The 21066-nt window shown below is 41.8% G+C and overlaps 1 long non-coding RNA gene across 3 annotated transcripts in view; it reads left to right on the top strand.

The window, feature by feature from the left end:
• LOC141583651 (uncharacterized) overlaps positions 1-21066 on the top strand; it is a 415823-nt gene that overhangs the window by 136652 nt on the left and 258105 nt on the right. For 2 of the 3 annotated variants that reach the window (XR_012516411.1, XR_012516410.1), the window contains exons 3-4: positions 240-872; positions 3325-3522. This is a non-coding gene — a long non-coding RNA (uncharacterized LOC141583651). Of the gene's footprint in view, positions 1-239; positions 873-3308; positions 3523-21066 lie in introns of all 3 variants that reach the window. The other variant, XR_012516412.1, reaches the window with a different exon arrangement.

Here is a 21066-nt window from a genome sequence, read left to right as displayed (position 1 = left end):
CCTAAGGGGCTGGGCTCCAGCTGTGGAGGGCGGGAGACTCCTTTGCCTTCCAACACGGTCTGGCCTGTCTCGGGTCTCTGCACGTCTTTTCTTTACCAATTTTGTGGCTGTGGTTAACTTAGCTAACCTTTCGGTGGAATAACGTCTGGTGGCATTCCTTTACATTTTCCAGGTGCTGTTTTTTCCATAACTCCATCTTCTTCAGGACTGAGTTTGGGTCTTCATTTTTCCACCCACAGGGCCTAGTGAAGCTTCGCCCTGGGCTCCAACTTGCCTGCCCCAGACTTCTTGGATGGACGTTGTCAATCCGGTCGTATCGAGAGTGAAGCTGCCACCTAGTGGTCACTGGAGGTGTGCCTGCCTTTTCATGAGCGTCACTGGAAATATCAGTGTTGATGGCTTTCTTCTAGACTGACTTAGAAACTGTGGGGTGAATCAGACCAAACAATTTATTCGCTTCAAATCCTTATTGCAAAGAGGTTTAATATAAAGAAATGTTTTCAAATCAAAATAAATAATGAAGCAAACCTCAGATAGGCATGTACGCCTTTGCCAAACTAGAACACTCATGTTTTCTTTGACTCAATTTAAAGTCAGATGAAGTCTTACAAAGACGAAGTAAATCAACTAACAAACAGCCCAGCAAAAAGTCGATGGGTCATTTTCGCTTATTCCACACAGATCTACTTAGTGCTGGGCTGGCTCTGGTAGACACCCAAGTGTTCCGTGGGAACTCGAGCAGCTCATTATGATACAACGTGGCAACTTAGAATCAGGTGACGGCGCGCAGAGGGAGGAAAACAAAGAGGACCTGCTGACTCTGCAGAGCAGACATTTGAACGGACTTGTCCAGGAAGACTCGATTTAGTCAGGTAGGAGGGACAGAGGGCAGGGAGAGAGTTCTACCCGACTAAGGAAGAGCATGTGTAAGGCCTAGGGTAATGGAAGAGAAGGATGAGTTCAGGTGTCTGGAAGAGGTTGTCTTTGTCGGTTTCCTGTTGCTGTAACAGACTACTCCAGAATGAGTAATTTATAATGAAGAGAAATTTATTTAGCTTATGGTTTTGGAGGCTGGGAAGTCCAGGAGCATGATGCTGTCATCTGGTGAGGGTCATCCTGTGGCAGGGAGGCAGAAGGACAAGAGAGGGAGTGTGAGAAAGAGAGAGAGAGACAGAGAGGGAGGAAGAGGGGCCAGACTCCCTAGATTGCTCACTCACTCCTGTGATAGCAGCGTGAGTCTATTCACAAAGGCAGAGCTCCCATGACCTAATCACCTCTTATAGGCCCCATCTCCCAAAACGGTGACAATGGCAATTAAATGTCAACAAGAGTTTTGGTTGACATAACACAACCATAGCAGATATGTATTATGGCTGAAAAATATCATTAAGTCTAAAGCTTTGTAATGCATTTATTAGCCACTTATTTTAGATATTTATTGGCTACCTATTTTATTCAAAGTAGATATACAAAAGTATGAGACAGGGAGAGCAATTTAAGATGACATGGAGGTATGTTGTAGCAATGTCAGTTCTTCCCAAGTTAGTTTAACAGATTCAAAACAAGCCCAGTAAAAATCCCAGCAGGTTTTTTTCCTTTGTGGAAATTGACAAGCTATTTCTAAAATTCATTTAGAAATCTGGAGCCCAAAATAGCCAAACTATCTTAAAGAACAATACCGGAAGATTCATACTACCACATACAAAGAACTTTAATAAAGCTAAACGAATTAATTGCTGGGAAACCGGCAGCAATTAAAACTGAATGTCCACATACCCTCTGACCCAGCAATTCCATTCCTAAGTACGTGCCCAACAAAAATGCATGTATATTTAATAGAGAGTTATACTAGATTGTTCAACACAGTGGTATTAATAGCTCTAAATGGTGACTATCCAAATGCCTTTCAACCCTGTGATGTCTTTGTACAATGGGATTCTAGATAGCAATGAAAATACTAAGTGATTTACAATTACAACACTCCAGATGCATTTTATAAATATAACGTTGAGAAAAGGATGCCAGACTCAAGGGAATACACATTGTCCAATTCCATTTATATAGAATACAAAAATGGTCCCAAACAAAGTCTTGCTCTGTCACTCAGGCTGGAGTACAGTTGAATAATCACAGCTCCCTGCAGCATTGAATTCCCAGGCTCAAGAATCCTCCTACCTCAGCCTCCTCAGTAGCTGGGACTATAGGAGCCTGCCACCACACTCACCTAATACTTTAAAAAACTTTTTGTACAGATGGGATCTCCCTATGTTGCCCAGGCTGGTCTCAAACTCCTTTGCTCAAGTGATCCTCCTGCCTCAGCCTCCCAAAGGGCTGGAGTTACAGGTGTCAGTCACTGTGCCCAGCCTCAAAAATGGCCAAAATTAATTGTGGTAGATTGATTGCACTAGTAGCTATAATTATTCCTCTCTCTCTCTCTTTTTTAATTGCATTTTATGTTTTGGGGTACATGTGAAGAACATGCAAGATTGTTGCATAGGTACACACATGGCAGCGTGATTTGCTGCCTTCCTCCCCTTCACCTATATCTGACATTTCTCCCCATGCTATCTCTCCCCACCTCCCCACCCCGCCGTCCCTTCCCCATTTCCCCCCAACAGACCCCTACACAGTGGGGTCTAATTCTTCATCTCTTGAAACCCACGCCCTCTGCCTTATGACTGCAACTGCTTTCACTGAAGATGCGGAGTGTATGTCCCCAGCAGGGTCAGAACTATGGTGAGACAATGAAGGCCCAGCCTTAAAATTAAGGAGGCACCAAAACCCTCAATAATCGAGAAAAATAACATTGAATGTACGGTTTTGAAAAATCAAAATTAATGCAAAAAATATCTATCATGAACAAAATGTCAACATTTCAATAAAGGCATAGTTGACCCTGCACTTACATGACTCAGTTTTCTAGGGCCCCCTCTCCTAGCCTCACTCTAATCCCGGCTCTGTCAGATCCTGTCTTCTTGAGCAAAGAGGAGGTCTGCATATTTCTGTTTGTTCTCTTATTCTCGGCTATCACTATGGCCATGCCCTGGCTAGGCTGCTGGGGGCGAGCTGTTCCCCAGCTCCCCATATGCAAGAGTGAGCCTGTGGGGGATCTGTCAGAGCACCGGGAAAAACTATAGGGAAAGGCGCAAACGTTCTGAAAGGTTGAAAAGTTCTGCAGAGCCCAAGGGAGTGGAGGGGGATTTATCTTAAACAGGCTCGTTCACTTTTGTTGAGCAGGTACTGACTTTTGATCATCTGCACATGTGATGTTCCCTGAAAGGGGAACAGTAAATGTTAATTACCTACAGGTCGTGTTTGCTCCAGGTTTTCGGCATCGTGCCTGCGCTGAATAAAAGCGGGCAGCTCAAGCGTCTCGGGCCTGCTCGCTGACCAGCAGAGTCGCGCGGTCACCTCGCTGCTCTTACACTGCATACCTGTGTCCGTCAGCCAGGGTCCACGGGACAGACCTGGCAAGGAAGAGCCCCGCCAAGATGAGCCGACTCGCCTACACACCTGCCCCAGGTGAGTGAGTGACAGAATACTGAAGTTTTGTGATTGTTGGTTATGCAGCAAGAGCCAACCGCTGCACTGAACTAGGTAGTTAAGGGTTAGGATAGAGGTTGCTTTTGGGAGATGAGGCATGAAGTGGGCTTCTGAGGGGCTGCCGAGTTCTGTTTCTTAACCTGGGTGCTAATTACACTGTGGTATTCGGTTTGTGAAAATTTATTGACTTGGATGTTTATGACTTGTACCATCTTCTATATCTTTTATTATTTTTGAATAAAACATTTTAAAGGGTAGGTGACATGGCTCTGCCGTTTTTTCAGGAGCAACTTACTGGGCTAAGATGTGTAAAATGAAAGTTACAAGCACCAGAGACTGAAATAAAATCCAGGATAAATTGAATTTGAAACAATATTCAGAAAATCTGAAAATACTTATTTTGGGCTCTATCCACAATTACTTATGAGAAAGCATTTAGAATTATTTAGACCATTATTTTTAAATTCTGTTATGGTAGACACAATCACAACCTAAGAATATTCTCTGAAACAGTATGTCATTTGGTTTGGTTTTTTGCTGAATTCATCTTTACATGTGGCTTTACACTGGCCTCATCTCAATAAACATGAGGCCAATGTAAATTATTACGATAGTTATTTTTCAAGCATATGATACTGCTTATGTCAGAAGGCTTGGCTTTTCTTTTTCTTTCTTTTTTTTTTTTTTTTTTTTTTTTGAGATGGGGTTTCACTCTGTCGCCCAGGCTGGAGTACAATGGTGCAATTTTGGCTTGGCATACTGCAACCTCTTCCTCCTGTGGTCAAGTAATTCTTGTGTCTCAGCCTCCCGAGTAGCTGGGATTACAGGTGCAGCCACCACGTCTGGCTAATTTTTGTATTTTTAGTAGGCTGGGTTTCACCATATTGGCCAGGCTGGTTTCAAACTCCTGACCTCAGGTGATTCACCTGCTTTGGCATCCCAACGTGCTAGAATTACAGGTGTGAAACACTGTGCCTACCTGGCTTGGTTTTTCTATGCACAGAGATTAGATAGAATTATCATTCAGCGTCGATCCAGGAACAATTTATTATCCATCCAGCCAGTCAATCATCCATCTCACCTGATGGGAAGAAGCTGGCATCTAATAAGAACTGTGATATCCCTGCAGTGGATTCCTTCTTTATCTACTTTGCTAGAATTGACTCTGAAGTAGGTGGGAAGAGCCTGTCATCAATTTGATTTCAAAGAGAAAGTAGTTCTGTTTTAGGAATTGAGATAAAAAGGGGAAAATACATGGCTAAATAATAGCATTTGTGAGGGCTTCCTCCATCTCCTAAAGGAATAACTTCTGTTGGCTTTTCAGAAGACATGCAAACATGTATGAGTTCTCTGGGGGGAAAATTTCCATCTAGTACTAGATGTGCTCTCTGCTCAGGCGTTTGCTGTGCACCTGGCCCTGGTAGTGCAGTGCCCTGCTTTGCATAGCAGATGAGAGCCAGGCATAGTGACAAGCACTTTAATTATAGGAACTCATCTAATCTTTGTAACCCCTCTATGGGGAGGCACTGTCATTATCTTCTCCTTACAAACGAGGACCCTGGAGCACAGAGATGTTGAATCACTTGGCTGAATCACACAGGTAGAACCTAGCAGAGCTCGTATGGAGCCTGGCTGTTTGGTTCATGGTATGTGTTCTTATCAGCAAAACTTGCTTTCAGATCATACCGTGAGTTTCCAATTCCAAAGGAGCTGTGAGAAATCCTCTTCCAGAAGAAAAGAATTACCTTATAAGCAGAGCTACTTTTCCCTAATTTATAGCTGATATAAATCTAAATTTTTAGATACATTTGGCTTGTTGTGGGGTGGGGCATTGCTAGAGTATGAACTTGAGATGATTTTGAAATGAATGACTTAAAATTATTAATGAAAATACTTTAAACCTCTATCTTACACTGTTGTATATTGACTGCTTGTTGTATATTGATTGTGGTGTTTTTCTACTCACTGTTAATTTCCTGAGTCCATGTTTCATAAGTTACAGGTAAAGGACCTTCATAATTGAATCAGCTTTTTTTTTTTTCCTAAATATAGCTGTGGTACCCAGCATGAGTGGTATTCAGCAGGTGCTCAGAGTAGGTGCTTATTGATTAATGGGACTGAAGTAAAATGTTCCAGGTTAGCAGAGATTCTGGAGATAAAAGGAATACAATGAAAATGGTTGGTGAAATTGACTGGCAGTACATACGTAAGTTATGCTGAAAACATTTTTTTTTTGACAGGCAAACAATAGCATATTTGGTCACAAAAAATCTGATAATGAAATTCCTTAGTTTTGCTCCTTTGGTATTCCCTCGGTGTAGTAGCCGCCTCCTCTCATCCTCCCCAACAAGCATGAGTTAGAGTCACAGAAAGTTTCAGGAGGTCACACATCAGATGAGCTTCTTGGATTGTCAGGACGTTTTAGCTTTCAGGAGGCCATGGTTTCCATTTTCTATCTTAGAGTGTTTTCTTTCCTTCTGGGACTCAAACAGAACTCCTGCCACCAATGCACATCCCTGCCCTTTTTTGTTCTCAGAAGGTGAAGTGATGAAGGTTTCACGCAGATGGTGGGAAATCGAGAGGCTATAAATGTCCTGTAATCCCTGACCAGGTGAGAAGGTCTTTCTGGGGAGACCCTGGCTTCAGTCCTCCCTCAGTCAAGGCTGAGGAATCACAGCCAAAAGAGTTCTTGAATGCAGTGGTGACAACAGCTGCCTTCTAGCTCTGTATAATATCTGTCACTGGGGACTGTGTCTGTTATTTAAAACAAAGTGCTGGTTTTAATCTAAGTGGCAACACATTCTTGCCCCTTAATGAAACCAGTCTGCGACTTCTTTCAAGAATTCAGCTAACATTTATGAGCTTCTATTGCAGACAATGTCCAATCCTAGGTGTTTCAGAGCTTGGGAAGTTGAGGGTGCAGACTTGTTCTCTGGTGCATGAGGGGAGTGCAGAGTTATCATATGCATCACACAGTCAGCTTTAACATTGTTGTACGTGAACTCTGAGGGATATGAGAGCGAGAAAAAGACAAAGGGTGGGGAAAGACTGATTTTGACTACGGGATTATAGGGATCTGTTTCCTGGAAATGAGATTCATCAGTCACCCTGAAGAAAACATGCTTTCAAGTCCTGTCTTGGCCCTGGCATTCTTAATTCATCATCCAAATTTGCTGCAAATGCATTTAATTAAGCGTCCAGCCTCCAGCCTTGCTCCACTAGAAACTTGCTAGCCCACTGCCACCATTTATGTTCCCAACTCATCCGGACAGTTCTTGAGCCTGGAAGGAGTTCCTCCTCTGTATAATGGTATCACCTCATTGCCCGTTATGCAAGACATGTTTCTTCCTGGATTCAGAGTTCAGTTAACATTAAAATGATCCTGACTTGCACAGTTCAAACAGAAAGGTTTTGGAAAGAAAGCAGTCATGGATTATACAGTCATCTCTTCAAATCCTAGGAAGTGGGTTTCAGCGTACCAGCATACGCCCCTGCCCCAAGGTTAGCAAAATTTGAGGATGCACAAGTCCCTAATAGAAAATGACATGTTGTCTGGGCACAGTGGCTCACACTGTCATCCCAGCACCTTGGGAGGCTGAGGCGGGTGGATCAGTTGAGGTCAGGAGTTCTAGACCTGCCTGACCAACATGGTGAAACCCCATCTCTACTCAAGATAAATTAGTTGGGTGTGGTGGTGTGCACCTGTAATCCCAGCTACTTGGGAGGCTGAGGCAGGAGAACTCAGGAGGTGGAGGTTGCAGTGAGCCAAGATTGAGCCACTGAGCTCCAGCTTGGACAAGAGTGAAACTCCATCTCAAAAAAAGAAATAAAAGAAAAAAGAAAATGACATGTTTTCATATAAACCACACAATCCTCTCATATTTTAAATTGTCTCTTTATCTGTAGGTTACTTATAATACCTAATACAATGTAAATGTATGTGAACAGTTGTTCTGTATTTTTTTTATTTTTAATATAGTATTCTTAATGTTTTTTTCCCCAAATATTTTTGATCTGCTGTTGGTTGAATCCTCAGATGTGAAACCCATGTATATGGTAGACTGACTACATAAATTGGGCTATTTCTTCATTTGGCAATGATGTACCCAAAAGAAAATACTATAACTGTAAGCAAACTTTGGTAGTAAAAATGCTTACCTTTGATGACCTGGAACTGATGCCACACCTCTTGTAAGCAGTGCAAGACTGGCAAGGATTTGATTGAATCTGTCTTCCTCTATCAATAAGATACAGCTGTGATCTTCCAGCCAATTCCAATTGTGAGCCCACAAACTGGTTGCAGTTGGAATTACCTGGGGGAGAATTCTGAACCTGCATTTTTTTTGGTTTCCAGCTGTAAAGATTCTGTGGCAGTAGAACTACAAGGGCCTGGAAACCTATTTTCACAAAGCTTTCCAAGGGATTCTGTATGAGCCAACTCTGGAAACAATTGTTGCAGAGACTATGTGAGTGGCAGGTAAAATCTAGTCATAAGTGATACTGGATTAAGCTCTTACATGACCTCACTTTCAGGGTTGCTCTCACTCAAGTGACTCACTGCTCATGTAGGGGAGAATGAGGATAGCTTGTTGGGCAGAGCCAATAGTGACCCCAAAGTCAATTCATAACACTTGGTTTGTTTCCACATGGGAGAATATTTTTTGTGCTCATGACACATTGTTAAAGTGAGATTTGGGCAATTGAAATAAATCCTTCCTGCACGTTCAGTACAACTTCCTGCAGGCAACAACAACTTATTGCTTGCCAATCTGTCTCCATTTATTGTTACCCAAGATATGTAACAAGTGATACTAGAAAAAAATCGACCATCTTGGTTGCCATCTTTCTACATCCCTCTTTTCATGTTTCCACGTTGCCTTTTTAAAATATTTTTTTTTAAATCAACTTTTACGTTGGATATGGGGGTCTCATGTGCAGATTTGTTAAATGAGCATTTTGTACCCAGGTTGTGAGTAGAGTACCCAGTAGGTAGTTTCTCAGCACAGGTGTCTCTCCCTCCCCTCTCTATTAATCCACAGTATTTATTGTTACTATGTTTATGTCCTCCTTTTTATAGTCTATAACCATAAGTTGCTTTCAGTATTCCACTAGAAGTGTTCTTGCATATTTACAAATGACTTTTTCATTTGCCTTTTGAAGCCTGCATGTTCTTGCTGGCTTTTAGTGTTACCTGGGTTTACATCACACCGGTGGATTTTAATACTTAGTATAAATCAATGTCTTGGGTGTTGCTGGGAAGGCCACATGCATATTTTTATATTTCAGGTATAGCTTATTGACACCATCGATGGCTAGGTGTACTTTAGTGGCCTGAAAGTAGCTCTTAGCAAGTGCTCAGCATTTTTCCTTTTCTTTTTTTTTTTTGAGGCTCAGTGCAGCACCCAAGAAGGACCAGGAGATGGTGCTGTGGATCAACTTTTCTCCCACATTGAGCCATGCACTTGGTTTTCAGAGAACCCAAGATCATGCGATAAACCTTTTGATTCCTTATTTTCCTAGGGAGGCTAACAAACTGCTCACATTTGTAAACTAAGTAAAATATTTAAAATAAAAAATTTAACTCTAGGGATAAAAGTTGATGAACTGACTTTGAACTTTATTTAAAGCTGTCAGATATTAACTTCACACTGCGCTTGAGCTTGGAGAAGGTAGTGGGTTGAATGTTTACTGGTAACTTTCTGCTCTTAATAAAGAGGTCAGAGAAAGCTCTTGAGGAAGATTGAAGACCAAGCTGAGGCTTCCTGCTGCCGTAAAAGCAGCACAGAGAAGTGATGACAATAAAAATGTAATTTTAAGAAATGCATATATTTTATGCTGTCCTTGGCTTAATCTTGAACATGTTAGGCAAAAGTTGCTATGTACAAAATTAGCATAAGGAGAATATCTGATGCCAAAGGCCACAGGATTTTGCCCAAGTCCATTGTGATGGCTAATGCAGTTGGCTCGCTTTCCTAGCCATTCGGAGATAATGCTAAGAGACTGTTTGGTTTTCCTCTTGTGTATTTATAACCTCTTCTGGTGTTTGTAGTTAGAATGTGGCCTGCTGTAATGGATTTTCTTTTCCTATTTGCATGTAAATAACATGACCATGACCCTGTAAATTTCCCACAAGCAGTTGTAGATATAGGGTGTTGTTTTTCCAGAGGTGTGGGCCTCTGCATCTTTCCCAAGAGAATCTAAGCCAATTAACTCAGTTGGTTTGATCTTGAGCCTAAGACGTCCAAGGTCATGGTAACCATCTGTGGCAAGACCAGTAAAGTTAAAACAGAGACCTTATGTATTCCAGGAACCAGGAGGAATGAGCTGTAACACAGGCAAAGTGTGGTAGTGGTAACATGGAAAGTTATCGGTAACGTGGAAAAATCTAATTTGTGTGGCTCAATATCCCTCAGTGTTTAACAGAGAAGGCACGTGGTGATGTCATCCTCAACAGCGGAGCCATTTATGTTTAGTGAGAGGAAGCACCTTCCTCAGAATAAAGTGTGAACTCATGGTTCCTGACTCAGTTTTATCTGTAGGACTCTTGACACTACAACTTGTATCTCAAGATTTTTCTCTTTTATTCTATCTTTTTTTTTTTTTGCCATGACAGATAATTATGAAGAAATAGAAAGATAACTTTGCTTATGGATATAATCGGGGAAAGGCGTAAGATTCAGTGGTGATTCTCCTACTTGAAGGCCCCTAGCAGCTGCAAAATTTTAGGAACTGTGGAAAATGAGTTTTTCACCATCCCTGCCTGCTTTCTATTGGTTGTCCCAGTTAGCCACTGTAATCCAGATGTGTACTTGAGATTTATAGTTGTTTACTTGGGAAGCAAAATCTATGAAACAGGAAAAGGATCTTTCATCTAAATAACAAATGTTTTTGTTCTAGATGGAGAAGCAAATGCCTTTCTGAGCCCAGTTTCTGGGGCTGGCTGGTTGAATGTCTGGTACATAATAAGAGCTCACATGCATTGACTAAGGGACAGACTGTGTGCTAAGCATGGTGCGAGTATCACTTCTTTTAATACAAAACCTTATGAAATATGTACTTTTTAAAATGATGGATTCTTGTTCTGTCACTCTCCGAGTGGAGTCAGGTGGTAGAATCTCGGCTTACTGCAACCTCTACCTCCTGGGTTCAAACAGTTCTGCTGCCTCAGCCTCCCCAGTAGTTGGGACTACAGGCGTGTACCGCAATGCCTGGCTAACTTGTGTAATTTTAGTAGAGATGAGGTTTCATCATGTTGGCTAGGCTGGTCACAAACTCCTGACCTCAGGTGATCCACCTACCCCAGCCTCCCAGAGTGCTGGGATTACAGGCGTGAGCCACCGCGCCCGGCCATTACCTGCATTTTTCAAGATGAGGAAACAGACTCGCAAACACAGAATAACTTTGCTGAGGTTCCCTGACTGGTAATTGGCAGAGTCATGAGTTAGACCTAGTTCCAGGAACTTGTTCTTAGTGTGCTAGTCTATTTAGACTATAGCTTTTTGGAGACAACCTGATTTCAATCTAATTATTTTGTTTTTTTAAACAAGATTACATATTAGTGATTCCATAAGTGTGAAGTAGGTCCACATTTCTGCATTCAAATATGCCCCTAAGCTCTTCAATAGGCTGCAGGTTCAAGAGGGTGAGGACTAAGACTCTCAGGGCTAGTATTGAAGTTTCTTAGTAAGTGGTGTGTGTGTGTGTGTGTGTGTGTGTGTGTGTGTGTGTGTGTGTGTGTCCATCTCCTTGGAATGTAAGGCTACCTTACCTGGATTGCTCTCAGTTTGGGACTGTGTCATAAATTCTAGGTAGCAGAAAAATCTCACCATTTTATTACAGTAGAATACTTCACTAATCTGAGTGCTCAGATGAAAGTTCTATGGTTAATTGGAAGTATCCTCCTTAAAGGGCGTTTATGGATCCATCTATTGTTACTTGAGCATATTCTCTGGGGCTTCATCCATTCAAAGTATCCTCTTTATTTTCTGTAGCCACACACTATTCTTGCAAAGGAAATTTCTTCCATGTTAATTACATTCTTCCATGTTAATTACAAAGATGATACATCTTTCTTCATACCATTTGTATATGGAAATTTAAAACATAGATAAGGAAAAATTGGTTTTATTAATGTTTAACTTGGGCGGGCACATGATTTTTTGCGGGGGGTGGGGGCGGTCTGGCTCTGTTTGAAATGGAATGTGATGGTGTGATCATAGCTCACTGCAACGTCTGCCTCCTGGGCTCAAACAGTCCTCCCACCTCAGCCTCCCAAATAGCTGAGATCACAGGTGCACACCACCACATCCGTCTAATTTTTTGTATTTTTGTGAGAGGGTTTCACCATGTTGCCCAGGCTCATGGTAAACTGCTGAGCTCAAGTGATCTGCCTGCCTTGGCGAAGGCGTGAGCCACTGTGCCCGGCCCAAGCACATGATTTTAAAGACTGAGAACCTAGTATGACTCCCTTCCTTTCCGGGTTGTTTCTTTTTTCTCTGCAGAGACCTTCCTTTCTAAAAGTGTCTCTTTTGGGGAGACCATGTAACACTTTGCTACAATGACCTGTATAAAGTGGATGTTATTTTAGACAAATGAATTAGGGAGGTGTCATAGAAACCAGACCTGAGTTAGATCTTGAGATACTGTCTATCCTGCCTCTCATTTATCTTTCCAAGAACACAAAGGGTCCCAGAATTTTGCTTATATCTGCTCTGATACAGGATGGCATTACTTGATGTACATTGTATTTCATGTTGGAATGGGGGAAAGTCTCTGTATGTCCTCCATGTCTAGACAAAAGTATTGCTGCTGGGAATGTCTGGTAAGGTTCTCTCCAGTTTCAGCAGATCTTAAGTGGTGGCAGCGTGTCCCGATCTTTTCTGAGATGGACTGCAAGTAATTTCCTACCATAAACATTATCTTAGTATCAATGTATGTGAATGTTAATTCTTGAAAAATAAAATCAGAGGATTGCAAGCTATTCCCATCACCAATAATACTTCTCGATATTCCATGTTTTCTGGAGTAGAAGAGAAAGCTGTGACATTGTATCATTAAATCAAAATGGACACAACCCAGTCAATCTGGGTACCTGCGAGGCCGTGTATTTACATTTGTCTTGGTTACTTTTCAGGGTGGGAGGTGGGAAGTGCATCATGGAAAATGTGGGGGAAAAACTCAGATTTTTTTGAATAATAAATCCAGAGGTAAAGAAGTCCCCAGTCCTTCTCATGAATATTGAGGTTACTTTAAATTTAAAAGGAAATTCTTATTACAGTATAGTTAAGCCAACGTGTATTGGGTCAGCCCGATTCAAAGTTAAATAGACGGATCTAAGTCTGTCTGGCAGGGAGACCTGCCAAGCCACTGGCCCTGCCCACAAAGGGGCGGCACCTTTTGCTGCTCGCTCTGCCATCTTTGCTTCTCTCTTCCTGCTTGCTTTTTCTTCCTGCCTGCTTCACTGACTTGCTCACCACACTCCATGTCTATTCTCTCAACAGAGAGTCTGTCTTCATGCAATGTGGCTCCACGCCAGCAATCACGGAAACGGTGGAAAATTTTCTTGTGGTTGGAGGTGAAGCCAACAGCAAAGGAAGCTGGCCCCTTGTTCTGCTCTCCTCCCCTGCAGACCCCCTCCTCCCAGCCCTGCATTCAGTCTTGGGGCGGAGAGTACAGGACTTGCGGCCAGAAAAATCCTAAAGATTTGTGCTGGCTTTTGCTATCTGAGATGTGCTCTGAAATAGCAATCAAAAAGGCTTTCTGGAGGCTTGGAAGGACAGGAGGGCACCAAGCAAACACAGTTCTCATTCAGAGAAAGCAGCTGGACACCAAAGAAGGGCCCCCAAACGTCTTGAGGTTACTGTGTGGGCCCCCTGCAAACACAGGGGCACAGTGAAATATTTACCTCCATGCCCTGGAGGCCTATCTGGCCCTGTTAAAACTGTGCCCCTGCATGTTTGGGTTAGTTCATTAGAGAATTTCCAAGACTCTTGAAATGCTTGTGGGTAACCTGGAATTTCCTTAGAGACCTGGCTGCTGAGATCACTAGCCACCATCAGGGACCCATGCCTTCTGTGAGGGACAAAGACAGTTGTGTAAAATGAGTCACAGGAAATCCTTGGAAATTCTTCAGCCATAAATTCCTTTTAAGGCACGAATATTCCAATTATAAAAGCTCTAGAGTGGGGCAAAGAAGACCCACTTCTCAATAAAGGCGGAGACATGTATGCAGCCATCCTTGTCTCTCTTCACTCTAAAGCCCAGCTTTTTAATAACAAATTTATTGGTACAGGCTCATATGACTTAAGGGATCGACATCAACTGGCTTTTTTTTTTTTTTTTTTTGAGACTAAATCTTACTCTTTCACACAAGCTGCAGTACTGTGACATGATCTCAGCTCAGCACAGCCTTGAGCTCTGGCACTCAAGCAGATTCTCCTGCCTTAGTTGGCTGAGTAGCTGGGACTACAGTCATGTACGACTACTTCTGGTTATTGCTGTTTTTTTTGTAGAGGTGAGCTTTTGACATGTTGCACGGGCTGGTCTCAAGCTCTTGGACTCAAGTAATCTGTTGGCCTTGGCATCCCAAAGTGCTGAGATTACAGGCATCAGCCACCAAGCCTGGCCTTTAGCTCTCTTTAAGGTTGAGGGACAAAGACCTGATGGGATTCATGAAGATCCTCAAGATCTCATGGCACAGAACATGGCTGAACAGTTGATTTTTTTCTGAACAGCAACGTAACTGATATGGAATGGACCTGTGTGCTCCCTTTGGATTAATTGGAAAGGTCACTCATTTCAGCCTCATTTTGCGCACACTCTTGAGACTCTACAAATACTTTTGGGGGATGCCCCCATTCTTAACTTTCTGTAGTCTTAGCGTGTTCCTTTCTTGTATAGCACCTTTTCTGTCATTTTTGATGCACCTGACAAATTTACTGAACATGTGCCTGTTCCTTTATTAAGTAGTGAGAAAATATGATGAGCAAGATAGACCCAGGTCTCTGCCCCTCACAAGTATAGAGTCACCATAAAGAGGAACAGGGGGTCCCTTTGATGCTGCGTCTGTGGGCGTAGGCTCTAGAGCCCGGGCCATGTTGCTTTTCTTGCCCCTCTCTCCTCCTAGCCATTGTGAGGTCAGTAGCAGTTGAATCAAAGATAATGAACTGATAACATAGTGTCTCCATTTCTAATTGCTTTTCCAAAAGTGACTAAGTACTCAAATAATAAAGTGAGTTTGGTGTAGTGTGTGATGGTTGAGGGTTGGGAACCAAATTGCCTAGGTTTCCATCCGCTTCTACCACTTTATGAGCTGTGTAACCCTGGGAAATATTTTCAAGTCTCTCTGTACTTGCAATTTCTTGTCTTTAAAATGTTGACAATTATATTATCTACCTCACAGGGGTTTAGGGGTATTAAATAAGTTAAAAATTAAAACGTACATAGAGCAATGGCTGTTATCAAAGATTCAATAAAATTAGCTATTGTTAATTACACTAAAGCCCAGGGGCTGGAAAGGACTTGGGAAACCCAGTCTTCAATTCAGATAGTACATTACGAATGAAATCATGGCTGAGGTGGATGGGGGAAGATGACAAGAATAAATGGAAAAGCTTACTCTCTAGATTCTGCCAGTGAGTTGTTTGCATCAGGGCATCTGGGGGTTGCCCAAGAGGTCAGGATGCATGAGAAGTTGAGAGAGGCACGCGGTGGCATTGACCTGCTAGGGTCCTGAGGAGATCTCAACTTCAGAAGGATGACTAGGGGATCTTCTGCCAAGCAGCTCATAAGCACAGTTCCAGTCAACAATTCCCTGGTATATCTATCTGTCTTTCATGGCATATCTATCAGCCCAAAATTGATAACTGGAATGAGTTATTCTGGGTTTGGGGTATAAAACCATGGCATAAATTAGCTGCTATATAGTTTTTTCAGACAGTTGATACATACTATTGTAACACTGAGAGGTCTGTCTGGGAATGATGCTTAAGTTATTGAGGACAGTCCAAACTCTTGGTTCTCCATACCACTTGTAATGCATACAGTTGTTTGTATCCATCTCTAATGAAGGTGGCAATGGTACGTACCCGAGCCACGGTAGAGCAGTCCTGGACTGCAAGTTAGGAGGCCTGGGTTCCAGTTTGGGCTATTTACGTGAAGTCACTTAATATCTTGGAGCCTTAATTTCCACGTATGTCAAATGTAGGCTAAGATTTTATACTTGCTAATGGTGCTTTAAGCTGTCATATGTTCTATCATTTGTGCAACATGCCTCAATATTCAGGGTGCTCAATCATTTATTGATTTACTCACCTATAGAATTATCTGTTAATATTTGACAGTTTTTTAAAAAAAATTGGTTTTGTGAAAGCTATGAAAAGGTTAATTGCACACAAAAACAACAATTATAAATACTTAAGTATCTACCATCCAGGTTTAACAGGTATTAATATTTCATTATATTTAACCTTTATCTTTAAAAATATTATAGGGAAAGTAATTGATTTCCTCCCTCCCTAGCAGTGACCACTATCTTTAAATGAGTATTTATTCCTTTTAAATAGGTTTTTATACTTAGACAGGGAAATACTGTCTCTATAGTATTGAGTTTTGTTTTTTCTAGAGATGGAGTCTTGCTTTGTCACCCAGGCTGGAGTGTAGTGGCGTGATCTCTGCTCAGTGCAACCTCCACCTCCTGGGTTCAAGCAATTCTCCTGCCTTAGCGTTTAGCGTTTGAATAGCTGGGATTACAGGCATGCATCACCACTCTCAGCTAATTTTTGTATTTTTAGTGAAGACGTGGGTTTCACCATGTTGGCCAGGTTGATCTCTGGCTTCAGACCTCAAGTGATCTGCTTGTCTCAGCATCTGAAAGTGTTGGGATTACAGGTGTAAGTCAATGCACTTGGCCAGGATTATTTTTAAAATGAGCATATTGTAAGTTTTCATATTTGGCTCAACTTTATATTTTTCAGGTTCATCTACATTACCACCTACGTAATTATGTATTCATTCATTCACTTTAACAATGACTCAGTATTCTGTTCCATGAAATTATGCCAATTTAACCATGCTCTATTGATGGCATTTAGGTAACTTTCAACATTTTGCTATTGTAAATAACATTGCAACACCCAACTGTGCAGAAGTCTACTTGGGCACATGTGTGAGAGTTTCCCTAGGGTAATTTACCTGGAAGCAAAATTACTTGGAAGAAAATATTTATTTTCAATTTTTCCAGATAATGTGAAATTGCTTTCCAAACTGCTTGTAGATATTTATACTGTCACCATTACTATATGACATCTTGTTTCCCTGCATTTCTTGCCAGCTTGTGTGTTAGAAGACTTTTCATTTTTTCCCAACTTGATGTGTATGAAATAATAGTGATGTTTTTATGGATTTATTGGCTTCTAAATTTTGAATCTTTCTTACCAGTTCTTTATGGTGGATGATGAGTTCTAATTAGGCACATATTTGATTGTTTAAGTTGTGGGGTTATCTGCCAGCTAAGCACTGTGTTGATGTGGTCCTTCTATTTGTGATTTGCAATACCTTCTATTTGTGATTTGCCTGGTGTGGTCGCTCACACCTGTAATCCCAGCGCTTTGGGAGGCTGTGGCGGGTGGATCACGAGGTCAAGAGATCGAGACCATCCTGGTCAACATGGTGAAACCCCGTCTCTACTAAAAATACAAAAAATTAGCTGGGCATGGTGGCACGTGCCTGTAGTCCCAGCTACTCAGGATGCTGAGGCAGGAGAATTGCCTGAACCCAGGAGGCAGAGGTTGCAGTGAGCTGAGATCGCGCCATTGCACTCCAGCCTGGGTAACAAGAGCAAAACTCCGTCTCAAAAAAAAAAAAAAAAAAAGAGCCGAGATGACCCCCACACTGTGAATTTCCTGGATGATGTAGTAACTGTGGAGGAATGTGGGTCATGGGCCACAGTGCTCTGTTTTGTCCTGTAGTTCTGACAATTGGTCTAGATGGAAGATGAAGATGAACCTTGTATGGAGAGCTCTGCCTGTTAGATGACTTGGCCTTCTTGGGCCCACCCAAGTCTCTAGGCTGCAGTTATTTTGGGGAGAAATTTTCAGGGAGTACTAGAGTATGCTAATTTTTATACTAGAATATTGAGTGATAACACAAAGGGATAAACTCTTAAGAGAGATGCAGCATCTTTGGCATTAGAGTATGGGAAAGAGAGCATCCTGATTACAAATATATATTTAGCTAACATGTTTTCTTTTGTTCTTCAATTCCTGAACCTGACTTCCTGGTAGAAAAACCTTGGCATGGGGCTAATGGTGCAGAAAAACAATTATTTTGCACTGGAAACTTAAAAAATTATGAGAGAACATTGAATTCAGTGGGATGTTGGAGCCACTGTGGAAAATTTGAAAAAGGGACAATCATACCCGTAATCCCAGCATCTGGGATTAATTCCATGGGCAGTGCTTCACAGTGAGGTGCACTGAAGATAACAGAAGCGACATCAAACCAACAAATTCCTGGGAGCAGAAGCCACACAAAGGACCAAGCAAGTTACTCCCTCATAGAATAGACACTTAGAATGCTGGTGCTTTAGTTACATTTGGATTCTACTCATGACTGCTTCTACTGGTGAGCTGTTAAGAAAGAAAGAAAAAGAGGTATGTAGCATGGTTGCCCAAAAAGTCATCACCAGTCACTTGAAAAAGGAATGCAAACTGCTGCTACCTTGGTGTCAGGCACCCCTTAATTCTGTGGGGTTAGGTCTTACCTGAGGAATGTGTGGCCTAGGCTCAATGGGGACATAAGAAGGCCTAATAGCTAGATTTTCTCTTTTGCTAGGATGACCATATATGCTGGTTTGCCTATGATGGACTTGGCGTATGCGTTTCTATGGAGATGTTGGTTAGTAGTATACCCATTTACTCTAAAATGTACTGCTTTCTACTATACATCATGTAGTCATTCCATCTTGAACTCGCAAGCCACTCCTGGAAATAGGTGAAGAGTTGTCTGTTCCTGACTTCCCTGTGAAATTGCAAACTCTTTAAGGATAGCAACTACATCCTTTTGACTTTGTGTACCCAATTTTTATCAAAGCGCATTTAGTAGGTACTAAATATTTCAAGAATGAATGGATAAAATTTCACCATAAAGGAGTCCTCCTCCGAGTCATTGGATTAATGAAAGCACCTTGGGGAATTATATTTTGTGTCACTTGTGAGCTTAAAGTGCCTAAAATAGGTGATATGATAGATCACCAAGGAGGAGAAGCTTTGGAACAAGGTGAGCAAGGCCTTTTAAAAGCTGTTGCGCAAAGAGCAGACAGACTGTAGACTATTTTTTAAACAATGCTATATTTTAAAAAGCCATGGTGAGAATGAATCAAACAGCTCTTAGAAACGTTAAAGATAGTTCTTCAGTTCCGAAAGGGCCCCACGTCTAAGCCCTATGGTCATTTCCTCTGCAGTGAGAATATCTGCTGGGAGGGAAACACTCTTTCTTCAGATAAAATCATACATCTATAGCTGGAAGTGTCCTTAGATACTGTCAAGTTTCAATGTTTCTCATGACTGAGAAAATTGGCTCAGGCGGTTTCAACAACTGGCCAAGCCCATAGAGATAGTGTCAGAAGCCAGAGGAACCCTTTGAGCATTTCTTAGATTCAAATAGCATTTAAAAATTTGCCACTGAGACCCAGAATTCTCATTGCAGACCCATTTCCAAATCATTTCAGAAGGATTTGGCTTTGGTTCCTTGGGGAGTATCTTGAAGGGAAGATTGTTTGTCCTGTACCACAAGGGAAAGAGTGGAGAGAGCCTTCTGAACAATTTGGGGGCATAGAAGGGAATGCAGTGGCCCACAGGATGGGAGAGGGCGGATTTTATGTCCATGTTGCACATATTAAATTGACAAAAATGTCCTGTATGGCCCTTGAGACAAAAGCACACCCTTTTCTTTTGTTTGTAATGCTACATAAAAACAGACGGGAACAAATGTTCCATCCGTGAATTCCAAAGTTTGGCAGTTAATAAAGGATCCTGAAATGTGGCATAAATGAAGGCAGATCATCTTGGCTGCTCGTTTCATCACGTGGATAGAAAAATGTTCTGGGTGAAAATAAACAGCCTTGAGGACACAGGGCTGATTCAGGAGGGTGGACTCCAGGGTGGGTGGGGAAGCTGGCCTGTTCTAGCAACTCACTCAGACCTGTCTTCATTAAAGACTTTAGGGAGTGAAGGGCTTGAAGATGAAATTCACAGGCGATTCTGAATGGAGAAATGTAACAAACACTCACAGAATTAAAAGCGTAACCTAAAGGAATTAGAAAAATGGGAAAGGCAGGGACAAAATGTGAATCATCATGGAAAAATGCAAATGGATATGTCTGGGGCAACATAATCCACAAACCAGATATTCGTTGGGCAGAAAAATTGTGAGGTGCGTTAAGAATAGAGAAGTCTGCTGTAAAATGGTGGCTGCTTTCTGACAGTTAAGGTGGGTGGGTGGGCAGGGAGGGAGTGGGCATGGAAGATGGGTGTCCTTACAGGAGGCTTATTCATAGGGGTAAATTGACCTCCTTTCGGGGCCTGCTCCATCTTTATCTGCACCCAATGCTTGCATAGCCCATTCTGATGTCCCAGGGGGTTGGCTGGGTTGAGGTGCATGTCTTGCTCGCTCTTTGAGATGCCTGTCTGGGATAAACAGGTAACATTCTAACCACAAGCCATCTGCTTTGGAGGGAGCCTTCCACACCATATTCTTTTTTCTCTTAATTAAAAATCAAATTTGATTCATCAAAGAGCATCCACACTTGGCTTTGGAAGAAGAGCATGAAAAAGAATTTCTGTCAAAGAGCAAACGTTTCCTATTTATGTCATACAGAGTAACAAATTTGGAATAATTTTGTCATTGTTATTTTGATCTGAGAAATTTGTTACCAAAAACCTTCCTTTGAACCTCACTTGTAAAATTCTAACAATTACAAACTGATGATGACCAGAGATCCTCATTTTCCAAAACAACTCACATGCTTCTCACTCTGGAAATTGTTCTGTTTTGGAAAGTCCTGCAAGAGACCCCATGAAGTGCTTTGTGTTGATGAGGCCTTCAGCTTGAGAACTGAGAAGAAAAACAGCCCTCCACTCCTTTCTTGTTTTAGTAAAGTCCAGGGCCCCTTCACAGGCCTCATTTCCCTAAACATTCACCCTCTTGTTTTGAGCAGCTTTTCAGTTTGAAAAGCTAGGACAGAAATCACGTTCTTAAAACTCTGACCAAAATGACTTGAAGTATAAAAATAGTGGTTTGGATACCTGGGAACTTCTTTTATCCTCAAAATGGATTATTGAGAGGAATTATTCAGAACATAGAAGCTTAAATAGGATATGTAAGTCTTTATAATTGATGGATCGCTTCTCATTGTAACAGAAAACCATGTAATTTTTTCTTTTTTTTTCAGATCTCTATCTTCCTTTAATCACAGTAGCTCTCTATAGGGTAGCAGATGACGACCACCTGAGAAGCTTGTTAATG

This window comes from Saimiri boliviensis, chromosome 2 (assembly GCF_048565385.1).
Source record: "Saimiri boliviensis isolate mSaiBol1 chromosome 2, mSaiBol1.pri, whole genome shotgun sequence".
Taxonomy (NCBI): domain Eukaryota; kingdom Metazoa; phylum Chordata; class Mammalia; order Primates; family Cebidae; genus Saimiri; species Saimiri boliviensis.
The sequence above is the reverse complement of the archived record's forward strand: the minus strand, read 5'-3'. Positions and strand labels throughout refer to the sequence as shown.